Below are 12,397 nucleotides of genomic sequence, written 5' to 3'. Positions count from 1 at the left end.
GAGATTAACAGAAAAAAAGTGAATTTAATTTTCAGGAGGAAGTGTTCCAGTTCAGAAGGACTTTCTGGCTGAAGCTGATCGAACAAACACCCTGATATTCTTTGTACACCAGCATCACTCACCCTTGAACTTGGAAGACAGCTCACAGGGCAGTCAGTACAGCCTTGCAGCTTGCAGAGAAGAAGGAATCTTGGTAAGAAAATTAACTTGTCCACAGTTGCTCAGCTAGTTATCAGCAGAACAGGGCCTGGAGCTTAGAGCTGGTATCCCAGTTCTGTGCTTTCCTCTTTGCAAAACCAATATTAGTTTCAAATTGTTGGGTTGGGCTCCTGAAACCAATCATCTGACCAAGTCCTCCAAATGGCTTTGGGCATAAACAGCTTCATGGAGAAGGGAGAGAGGCAGGCCTGAGCTCAGAACTTTTGTAGAACCCAGGAGAAGGAGCTCAGGGCTGATAGCAAGGCTATCTGACAAGTGAGATGTTTGGTGAGTGCCTGAGCACCAATGCCACAATCCCACAGAAGGGGTAGAGCTGCTCCTACTGGCTCCAGGCCAGAGAGGCTGACGATGACAGCAAGGGTCCAGCCAAGATGGCCCATCACTGCCTTCGTGTAGCCACCTCCTGTCCTATGACTACAGATCAGTCAGTGAGTGGAAATGACCATTGAGAAGGAGAACTGGGTCAGGACTTCCAGTGCCTCTCCTGCCACCACCAGTGTCAACATGGAATGAGTGCCCTGAGCTGTTCTAAGAATGCAAACCCACTTCCATGAAGGTGACAGATACCCATTGAACTTTGTTCTGTACACAAGTATGCTAGGTCTAGCAGGTGGGAAAGGGAATGGGGTGGCAAAGGGATGAAAAGGAGGGTGGGATGTGGTAGGTGCCAGGGCTTATGAGTTTTCTGCTGCCCTTTAGACCATAGGGGCTGTGTGGATTCTCAGAGAATGCTGGTTAGGGAAATTCACTAATTTAGTCACTGGATGCTTATCAATTGGCTTTGGTACCTGGGACTGTGCTACACACATTCATAAACCTTAGCTTACTTAATATCTGTAACATTTCCTGCCAGATTTGTCCTTCTTGTCTATATCCTACACATGAGGCAACTGCAGTCTGGTGTGACTTGCTCAAGATAGTGAGATGCAGGTCTAGGTCCTCTGTAATCATTGCTACTCGCACAGAATAAGTGAGCGAATGAGTGAAGGAATGAATGGGAGACAGATATCCATGACAGCTAGCTTAGTGTCCAAATGAGCAGTGAGGGCTGAGGAAGGAAAGATGCCCATGGACGGGGTTGTCAGGAGAGGGTTGGCAGGGAAGAGAGCGATCGGCCCCTGCTCGTGCCAGGCTGATAATCTACTTGGCGAGAGAAGACATCCATGAAAAATGATGGAATAATTTATACCAATAAATACGTCAGGAAATGTGAATAGAACCACACACAAATTCTAGTAGGGGAAGAGAGAAAGATCCAACTTTAGGAGGTAATGATAGCCAGGGTTTCAGGAGGAGATCCTTAGGGAAGGGAGGATGTCTGTCGGGAGGAGAATGTGTGACATGTTTCCTGAAGGGGCAGGCAGGGGAGCACATTCTGTGAGGGAATGTTGTGTATAAAGCCAGGCCCTGGCATGGGGTGGGGATGTTGGGGCACAGCGCTGGGCATTGCACATCTGAACGGAGGGGTTGGAGGAGGAGGTGGCAGCTGGAGGGGGCACCGTCAGGCAAAGGGGACTAAAGCTTGCAGGGATTTGAGAGAGAACTGAATTGGTTGAAGCTGCCCAGAGAGCTTGTCCCTTTCCTGAAGCTCAGAGCTAGTGCCAACCCAGATTAGGCTGCCTAGACCCCAAGTGAATAAGATCCCTGTCTTGCAAGGAATCATATTTCTGAAGCACCATATTTTTTCCTGAGCATCTTTTATGGCTCCCAGCTCCCAGAAGCTGTGGTCCTCAGTTCTTAACTCGGCAGTTCTGTTCCCTAGGCTCAGGTCACAGTACACATCAAAGCTTTGCCTTCTGCTCTCACTCATTCACATTCTCTGATGCAGGTGCTCCAGCCTTTACTGGCTTCCTGGGTATGCGGAGCCTTCCTCCTGGGGAACCACTGCTTGACCCACCCTTTGCCCCCAACCCTCATCCCATGTCTATTTCCATCTGTCTTTCTGAATTCTACTCATTCTTTGAGATCTAACTCAAGGCCTGTCCCCTCTAGAAAGCCTACTCTGGCTTTCCTAGTTCAGAGTGGCCTCTACCTTCCTTGAATTCCCATAGAATTTGTTGTCCATGTAGCACCCTACTCTTGGGTTGTTCATTGTACTGCTGTGGGGAAAAGGTTACTAGGCTGGTAAGATCTGGCTTCAGAGCCCATGTGACTTTCAGTATGTTAGTAAACCTTTTTGTGCTATGATTCCTTTTTTGTAAAATAAGTGTAAATGGTGATTGTGTCATAAATCTGTTGTGAGGGTTAAGACAACCTAGTACGTGAGATATGGCTGTTCAGTACTTGGTGACCAATAAATGTTTGTAGAATAAATGTGTGCTTTTCTCCTCCCATCAGTGCCTCCCAAGTAAGGGGTTTCAGAGTATAAGGGGTCAGGCACTTCTTTGCATGCCATAGGGACCCAAAAGCCCAAACTGGGCCCAAAGGAGACGGGAGGGAGATCACTAGCTGACTTTCTTTAGTGTGCAGGCCAACAGGGCCCCACAATTTCCAGCCTACTGTCCCTGCTTTCCCTGACTCCAGCACAGGCACAGGCACAGGCACAGCACAGGTTCTAGGCTCACTGCAGAGTGCTGAAAAGCTGAAGATCACAGCCAGGGGTAATTACTAAGCTCCTTGGTGCTTTTGGTCCCAAAGAATCTGTCTACTGTCTTTCTCAGAGTTTCAAATAGTTTCTCAAGGATGCCCCTACCCCCAGGGATTTGTTCCCCTCTTTTGTTGGTCACAAACAGCCCTACTTTCCTAATGAGCTGCTGAGGAACTGTCAATTATGCATGCAAATAGAGAGGCCGGAAATTATTACTAGCCCAGAAATGAACGGAAGGAGGCAGCTTCCCTTAAACCTCCTGGGCTGGCCCCTGCCCTTTCCTGAGAAAGCTGGGCCAGGGGCAGGGCAGGGAGGCTGGCCTGCCTGTCCCCACAGCTAACAGCATTCAGGCTTTCTTCTTCCCACGCAGCCCTGTCTATTCCGAAGGTTGCCCCCAAGAAACAGGTCAAAACTGGAGGGGATTGTCCATATATATACATACTTTATTGTTTCTATGATATATTTCACAATTTCTCACACACACAAAGAAAAATGAATTAGCAGCTATTGAACATATGTGGTAGGCATAATTTCTTTTTCTAAAAAATAATTCTTCTTATTAACCTTTCTTTTACTTTATATGACTATATATTTGTGTCTCTCCAAAAATCAAGGGCAGTTGTTGCTCAATAAACCTTCACTTCATTCAATTGGGAAAAGAAAGAATATAACAGCCCACTGGGCTGGGCCAAGCAGAGCCAGGAGGTAGGCCTGGGATAGCTCATCTTCCCGTCCCACACCTCCCAGCACTTTCTCTCCTCAACCAAGCCCCCTTTCCTGCTTCCCAGGGACCACCTGTTTTTCACATTCTAAAACATGCAAAGTGTTTCAGTAAAATATTTGACCAGGACACCCTGTGAAGTAAAGATTAGGAGTGTGGGTTTTCAGTATCAGACTGCTTGGGTTTAAATACTATCTCCCCCTCCTATTTGATAAAGTAGCTCTACCTCTCCATGTGGCAGTTTCCATATTTGTAATAGGCAGATGTAGGGGAAAGAAAGAACTTTTCTTTCTATTTCAGGTTCATGGCTGAGGCTCCTATAACAAAAGACAGATTAATACATGAAAGGCATACAAATTTGTTTAATATAAGTTTTACATGACATAGGAGCCTTCAGAAATAAGGACTAAAAGAAATAAAGAAACCTGTGTATTTTTATGCTAAGTTTGATGAAGAAGTAGATCGTTGTGGAGAAGTAGGACTGGACAAAGGTGGTGTGAGCTGAGGGTAATAAATTGGAACTTAGCAAGGCTTGTCGTGTTCAAATTCTTCTGCATGTTCTTTGCATTTTAATGGTCTCTGTGTCATCAGAGTTAAGGATCTTCCTTTTCTTTGGGTGTAGAGCGGACACCTCTCACATGAGGGTTTTATGGCCTACTTCAGGGGAAGGTCAGGAAATTATTTCTAGGTTTTTATGGCCTGCTTCAAGGAAGAAAGGCAGTGGTAGGGGAAGCAGGTGTTTGACAGTGATATTCCTGCTTCTGCTGTTTTCTGAAATGCCAAGGTGCTATATTTTGAGGTAGTGTGTCTTGAGTCCCATCATAGACAATTGTAGCCCTACTTGGAGCTAATGGTACCTAGCACATAGTAAGCTCTCAATCAATGCCACAATGATTCAGTCACCTCCGATGGCAATCACAGCAACAGAACTTCACAATGAGCAAAGGCGCTCTCTTAACCCTCACAAAGACCCTGTGAGGGGAGATCTGTTGTTCCCATTTTTCCAGTGAAGAAACTGAGGCTCAAAGAAATTAGCCTGAGGCCACCAGGTAAAAGTCAAACTATCATTATTTGAGTCTAGAAATCCTGTTCTTTGCGTTAGAGGTGCTGACTACTAAACATTATTGTGTTGGCTCTGCCAAGGGATTTGGATTTTAATGGTGGCCAGAGGTCCTACGTTAATGGACAAAACTATGGATACCTAATCATAGAATCTTAAAATGTCACCTATGGGGATAGGTGAAAATGGGCAATGGCAGGTATTAAGTTGGGGAAGAGGAAATAATTTTGTTTTCTTTTATGAATAGCAGGGAGGAAAAGAGACAATTTTCCCTGCTTTTGCAATCATGATACACAGGCATAAACTCTTTTTGTTCTAAACTGATCCACAAAGGAAGAAATCTCAATCAGGAAAAAGGAGGGCTGAGGAGGTGGGACTTCAGGCCTGCAGGGTTCTAGTAAACCATTGCTCTTGGGTCTTTGGAATTTGGAGAAGCTTTAGGTAGTCTGCAGGTCTAGGGAGGAGCCTGAGAGGCGATTCTAAGCTGGAACCAACATCTACAGAAGAAGCCTTAAGGATCTGCCAGAAAGCTGAAGGCTGAAGGATGAGTCAGTCAAAGTCTTCAGCTACAGATACCCATGGCCAAATGCAAGAGGAAATGGGCTGAAGCAATTGCAAAGGGAATCCAGTTAGGATCAGGAGCTGAGAAGCCCTGGGCTGGCACTGGCTTTAAGCAAAGCTAGATTCAGGGGCTCAAATGGTGTCAAGTCTCAGTCCTTTTCCATTCCTTAGCTCTGCCTTCCAGAACTTGTTCTCAGACTCCTCAGGATGCCTCCCAGCAGGACCACCATAAGATTTTCCCTGATGCTAGCAGTCCTGGTAATAGCAGAAGATAACTCCTAAACATATCATCAAGGTTTGGTGAGGAGACCAAAAGCCACTTGAGGTATCTGGAAGACAAATGAATTCAATACAGGAAGTTAAACTTACACAACCATTGGAAGGGCTGGAGGAGCAAACACCAAAAAGGCAGCTGCTAACCTCCAGGAAATCTGGATGCAGGAATCTCACTGAGGCTGCCACTAGTGATCTCAGGTGCCTGTAGTGCCTGAGTGAGTGATTCACAGGAGAATGCCTGGAAGCCTGCAAATCTTCATGTAGCTGAAGAAAAAAATGGCTTATTCTTCTCTTCTATCTTTTACATCTTGAACAAGAGCATCTCCTTGGTGGACCCTTACAGGGACCAGGCTGTCAAGGGCATCTGGGAAAGATAATGTACTGGCTGTCTGCCCTGCATACCAGGAAAGAACTGACAATGGTGGGGACAGTACTGAGTATCAACAAATAGTCCCTCTCTCACCAGTTCTCTTGCAAAGGGTTGGTTGTGTTTTCTTGGCTTTGCCTGGATTAGGTGACGATCCCTGAACAAAGCTCTGGGCTAGGACTAAGCTTTCACATGTTTTAGAGGTTTACCAAGTCGCAAGACCCCTTGAAGGTGGGAACCGAGTCAATTGCATTTGAAGCACTAGAACTGAGAGCAGGGAAAGGTGTCTCCAGAAAGGAAATTTGGGGTATTGTTACTAAAAGAAGCAGGAACTAATACTCAGGAGCCAGGAAAACATTCACATTATAATTCGTGTCTTGAACAGACAATTCAAAAACTGACTTCAGGGCCAAATGGATACTGGTTCAAATACCCGTATGTTGTGGGCAAATGTCTTAAACTTCTTGGAGCTTAATTTCTTCCTGAGAGTAACGAGATGCTATCTACTTAATAGAATCAGTGTAAGACTCAAGAGTAATAACTGCCTATGCTACTACCTGGTACAGAATATGTGAAAAAAAATGTTCGTCTATCTTCTTTATCTTTCCTTTCTGTTTATTTACTAATTGATTCAATAAATATTAACTAGGAACCTACCATATCTATTAGCACTACGCTAGATGCTGAGAATCAAACATGAATATGATACAGTTTCTGATCTTTACTAGACCAGAGTCTAGGGGGTCACATAGTTATAACGAATACCAAAAAGTGTGTTAAGTGGAGTAATGCATTATAACATAAAGTCTCTCTATTCTGATGCAAGGAGATGTGCATTAAATGACATTTCACTAATATCTAATATCACCATTACATGCAACCAAGGCTATCTTGGGAAAAGTGGAGTTGCTGTCATTGCTCCGGCTTCCTCCTTATCCCTACCATGGCCCAGAGCTGCCTACAGGCAGCCAAGTGGATGGCTCAGTTCATTGTGATCCTTTCTTCTTTCTCCACAGCACACAGCATGGTGCTCTTTTCCACAAATAAGAAATGCAAGGCTGAGGATTCCTGAAAATCAGATAACTACCTGCAAGATAAACCAAGCTGGTTGTTCTTTTACCTCTGATTCTCTCCTCTGCTTGGTTCCCTCTCCCTTGGTTTGGACTATGCCTGGCTCCCAGGGATCTGGGAGGGTATGAGGTCAGGGAGGTTGCTGGGCTTAGTTCTTCCCTTGCAAGATAATTCTTAAGGCCTACGAGGAACAAATTTCAGGGTTTTAAGCAACTTGGTCAATTAGGGGTTAAGCTCCCAAGGAAAAGGTTCCTGGAGGCCCTGGCTGGCCTGTCTCTTCACTTAACAATGGCAAAGCTTCTTCTCTGCAGTAACCTTTGCTCTAATTGCACACTCGCCATCATTCAACTGGACTCACAATTCTTTGCCGTATAGGGAAATGACAAGAGACTGAAGGGCTGTGAAAGTTCAGCTCTTGGCTTCGTGGCTTTTTGCTGCAAATGCCACTCAGGCCCCTGCAGTAGCAACGTGCCACCATCGCTCCAAAGTCTAAATGCCCTGATAGCAGGAGTGCTGGGGGGTCAGAACTGTGGCAATGATGGGGAAGGATGGAAGAGAGCAGCAGGGGGGACCCTCTGAGGTCGTGGTTCCAATGCTCAGCTGTCACAGAGATGGCACTGAGAAGGGCATCAGAACCCAAACAGCACCTAGGCTGTGTCCAGATGTGGTGCTGCATTCACCCAAAGGTCTGACTGTGGGCAGGTCAGAGAGGGTGAAGGACCTGAAGCAGGTCCAGATAAGAGGAAGCAAAGTCAGGAGTGGATGGAAGGTGCCGGGCTGTCTCTTGAGTCTTAGGTGAAAATACCAAGGCTGGCAGATGGCAGGGTCTCCATTAGATCATCCTGGGGAAGAGGCTGAGCTAGAAACATCACAGGGAGAATGGAACAGCCAGTCCCAACATCCACTGGAGCTCCAGTGTAGGGCCTGCTCCTGCCTTTGCTCAGGCCTTCAGGACCTCCCGCTGAGGTGACTGGGCCCGCTCACAGGCTTGCAGTCTGGGCTTTCTGCTTCTGCCCTCGCTGCTGTCAGGGTAAGCTTCAAAAAATACAAGCAGAGCCATTCACCTTCCCCTAAATCTTTCAACAACTCTCAAAGGCCTAAAGGATAAGTTCAAACTCTTTGGCATGACCTTCTCGGGTCATCTCAGAATTGGCCTCAACCTAACTTTCAAGTCTCAGATTCTATAACATCCCTCTGCATGCCTTGGGCTCTGTGCAGCCCACTGAATTCTCCCTTACCTGAGCATGCCAGGCACTGTCCTTTGCTGGCATGGCCTTGTCTGTATCTGATTATCATCTCTTTTTTGCCCATGGGCATTTAACCTACGTTTCAAGTGCCTCTGAAAAGCCATCAGTAATCTCAGGTGAGAATTTTTGGCTTCTTGCACCTCCTGATTTGACTCTAACTGGAGATAGGCCCACCTCTTTGAAGTTGTAAGTGGATTGAGGTCAATGACTATGTAAAAATCATTTGGTGCTGTCTACTGTGCCCAGCTCAGTGCCAGGCTTATAGCGAGTGCCCAGTGGATGGTGAGGAAATGAACCAGAAGCCCTTGCTCGAGGTGAGTGGTAATGAACCACAGAGGTACTTCCAGGAAAGGCAAGGTAGTAAAAAAGCTGTGAAGAGTTGCGTGTCCCTTTTCTTTAACTATCATTATTCATTTGCCAGGCTGAGCTCAGCAGCCCTGCCACAGAGGGATATAAAGTTGGAAGCCTGGAGGCCTGTTCCAAATGGGCCCAGCTATTCTTGGGAGCTTTTTGTGTAATAAAGAGAGTCCCCCGACTGGCCCACTGACCTTTCCCCAGGCCTCCTGAAGGCTGAGTTATCGCCTTGTGGTGCATAGCAGAAGAGCCGCTTCCCTCCCCAGAGAAAGAAGTAAAAGCATGCGGGAGGGAGCGTAATAATAGCTTCCACTTATGGAGCATTTACAATGTGCCAGGCACTCTGCTAAGCATTTTTTGATATATCTCCTGTTTCATTCTTAGGACGCCTTGGTGAGTTAGGAATGATAAGAATGTGAGGCTCAGAATGCTTAGGTCACTTGCCTGAGATCACACAGTGAGGAACTGGTGGAGCTGGACTCTGGACCCTGGTCTTTCTGACTCCACAAGTCCACATTCTCATTAACTGCATTTTACAGTCAAGGGTTGGGACAGGGCATCTGCGGCTTTCCCGCTTTTTGGGAGGACCTCTGTCACCCAGAGGTTGGTTCCAGGGCTGTGGTTGGGCAGTTGGTTTGTGAGGGCCACTCTCTCCCCTGGGGGATCTGAGGAAGAGAGAGAGTGAGAGAGAAGCGTGGGGGAGGGAGAGAGCCAGAGGGAGAGGACAGAATTTATTCCGCTGATTATGCTGCTCATTCTGTTGGGGCAGCCTGGGTGACAGAAACATAGCATGCCAATAAAGAGTGTCTTTATGGCCCCACCGACCACAGGGGCTAGAGAATCTCTAGCTGGAGATAAAGTCAGGAGAGATGGATTAGACCCTGTCAGGATCTCGGGCAGCAGAGAAAGGAAGAGGCAGGAAGTTCAGATTGAGCCTGCGGAACTTGGGGGCTGTGGGGGACGTGGCCCATCATGGCGGCCGCTATTCATCATACGGGAGGCGGCCGCTCTTCCCGTGTGCGAATTCCTGTCTGCTAAGCCTCTGCTTGCCTCTTTCTAAGAAAACTCTAATGTACGAAGCGCATTCAAATCACCACATCTAATTACAAAAAAGAGAGTAAATCACCAAACAAAATTAGTTTTCAGAGTCCTAATTATCACCAGAAAGAGTAATTAATAAGCAAAACAGGAAATGACCCAGCCAACTCCTATAGCCTGCAAAGATGCGCTTCGCTCCTTGGTACACATTTGAGTGAGGAGTGGGCGGGATCTGCAGCACCAAAACTTCAGAGCCCCAGAGGGCATTAAACATTACCTAGAGCTGCACACATTCTCAGAAGTTTGCATGCCTTTCAAACTTGGTTTGCAAAGTTTCTAGGTCATTCCTTCTAGGCCCCTTTCTTTCCCAGGCCTTGAGGCCAGAGTAAGGCAGCAGAATTAGAATAAATAGACAGACCGTCCTCTCCTTTTCTCTCCCCCAGTGTAACAGGCTCTGGGCCAGAAACTCTCAAACCAATTGATAATAACAAGCTCAAGTTCAATGCCATTGGCTGTCTGGTGAGACCTCCCTGGCTTTTCTTGTCTCTGCTCTTCGGTTTGTATTTCTTTCTTTATTTATTCATTTTAATAGTAGCATCATATAAATAAAACACCATTACAAAAATGTCGCAGAAAGTTCAAAACTATTCATTATCCATTTCATACAGATTAAAATTGCCATCAAGGCTGTTTGGATTTGACTTGCGTTCTTTTCCTTCTAATGAGCCGGATAGAGAAGGCAAAAGATGCTAATTCATCCTTACATCTCTATCATATCTTGGCTTTTACTATATAAAGCATCAAGGTCGCATTCTGGGGAAATGTCTTTTTACCAAAGGTGCTATAATAATAATGAAGAAGCAATTTGTTTCAGCAAACTGCCTGCAGTAATGAGGCTTAATTATAACCATGTTATTAATACCGCTGCTTAAGGTAATTCACTTCTGAGCAGGGTGCAGAACAGTAAACTATAATTTAAACAAGAATCGAGACCTAATTTAAATCATCGGATCTACTGCGGAAAAAGGCAAACAGAGCGACTATATTCTGCACGTGATTTAGAGCTTCCCTTCAGTGCCATTTCCGGGCGACCTGGGTGACTGTCAGAGGAGCAGGGAACTGGGACCTGGGTCTGGGTCCTTCCACTCTTTCAAGAGGCTTGGTATGTGATGCAGTTGCTGGACCTGTATCCAGGTGCCTGCTGCCTCTTGATCTTCATCCCCATACACGTAGAGGAGGTTGAGAGGCCAGGAGGAAGGTCCTCTTCATCTCAAGGACATCTTCAATGTGCTCTTGCACACATTTAAATTCCCCCACTAATACCCAGGCCAGGCAGGATGAATGCCTCACCTAAGAACACACAGTTGGCTGCCAGGTGTGAACCAACATCTTCTGCTTCCCACACCAGTGCTTTTGCAGCAATATCAGCGTCAACTAGTGGTCTAAATGTCACTAGGCTGCTCTAACATGGCACTCAGGACATCTAACCCAACAATTCCAAGACCTCAGGTTGTTCCTCAGAATTTCCTGAGATGCCTGGTAGAAAATATAAGTCTGTGGGTCCTACCCCACCACCTAGATACTGATTTTTTTTTTTAAAGTTTGGCTTTGGACCTGGGGATCCATGTGTTTATCAAGAACCCTGGTTTTCCAGATGCAGCTGGTCTAAGGGCCCAAGCATATATTTCATTCATCTGCCCAGCAGCACCAGTACATTTAAAATATACACAAAAGTGTGTGTGTGTTGTGTTTTCTTGATTACCTCCTCTGAATTACATTTATTCATCCATCTATTCAACATTTGTAGGGTACCAATTATGTGCAAACCACAGTTTATGCACATCAGCTCTTGCTATTCGACTATGCTTTAATCCCTGCTGCTGTAGTTTCAATGAATTTTCCTCTTCTTAATGCAGAACTATATTCCATGTTTCTCTAAATAAAAAGAAACCGGAAATTGAGAACAGTCTTAAGTAGTGGTAGATACTATTAAAGACCATGTCTAGCTCTATGTTTTTTACCAATGCTCCATGCATGTTCAATGTTACCAAGGTAAAGAGCTGTCCTTTCTAAGAGTCTTCATCAATACTGGCTAACTAAGGCCTAAGAATTCCTTGGGCAGTAAAGGCCAAGTTAATGAGGCAGTTATGAATACTTTATCTCTGAGAACTTACAAAGGAAGGAGAAATTTCTGGAGTGGGGGCAATGAAGACACTATTTGTAGTTTTAACTCCATGATAAATCATAGGGGCCTCTGCACCCAGTCAGTGGTCTTTGACTGATTATCTAATTCCTGCCTATCCATTCTCCATCCAACCAGTCAATCAGCCAATCTCTTCCATTGTTCTAACTCAAGCCACTGTCCTTGGAGCTAGGAGGATGCAGGGCATGGTGAGCTATGAAGTGGAGAGAGAAGCCAGTAGCCTGAAACCCAGAGCTCACCAAGAAGTCATACCTTTAAAGACTATGGTCTGCCTTCAGAGCATGGAGCTCCTCATACTTTGCACTCTCAGCTCTTTCAAGCCCCATGCACAGAGGCAGGTACAAAGCAAAGCTAAATGTGGAACTGATCGCATTCAAATTGGACATCTTCTCTGAGGCAATTCTCCCCAGCAACCTTTCTCCTAAGTTCTGGATAACTTTTTTAAAAGGTTCACTGTTTTGTGAAACGTTAAGTGAGAAGGTAGGATTTCAAATGGGTCAAAGACAATAGAAATTCTCCTTTATTTTAAAGAAGGTAAAGGCCTTACTTTTTCCTAAGGTCAGCCTCCTCCCCAAAGCAACCCACTGAGGCCTGCCTCAGTTTACCTGCAGTATCACCCACACACAGTTCTTTGTCTCTGCTTGGGAAACCTACCATCACTCCCCTCCCTCTGCCCCCTCTGTTTTTTGTTTC

General features: G+C 45.7%; 1 long non-coding RNA gene across 1 annotated transcript in view; it reads left to right on the top strand.

The window, feature by feature from the left end:
* The window catches only part of LOC105476451 (uncharacterized), a 588,325-nt gene that overhangs the window by 539,987 nt on the left and 35,941 nt on the right, over positions 1-12,397 (top strand). Inside the window, exon 4 of the long non-coding RNA XR_011611091.1 lies at positions 36-193. This is a non-coding gene — a long non-coding RNA (uncharacterized lncRNA). The remainder of the gene's footprint in view (positions 1-35; positions 194-12,397) is intronic.

Source organism: Macaca nemestrina, chromosome 12 (assembly GCF_043159975.1).
Source record: "Macaca nemestrina isolate mMacNem1 chromosome 12, mMacNem.hap1, whole genome shotgun sequence".
NCBI classification, from domain to species: Eukaryota; Metazoa; Chordata; class Mammalia; order Primates; family Cercopithecidae; genus Macaca; species Macaca nemestrina.
Note: the sequence above shows the minus strand (reverse complement) of the source record. Positions and strands in the feature narration are given on the sequence as shown.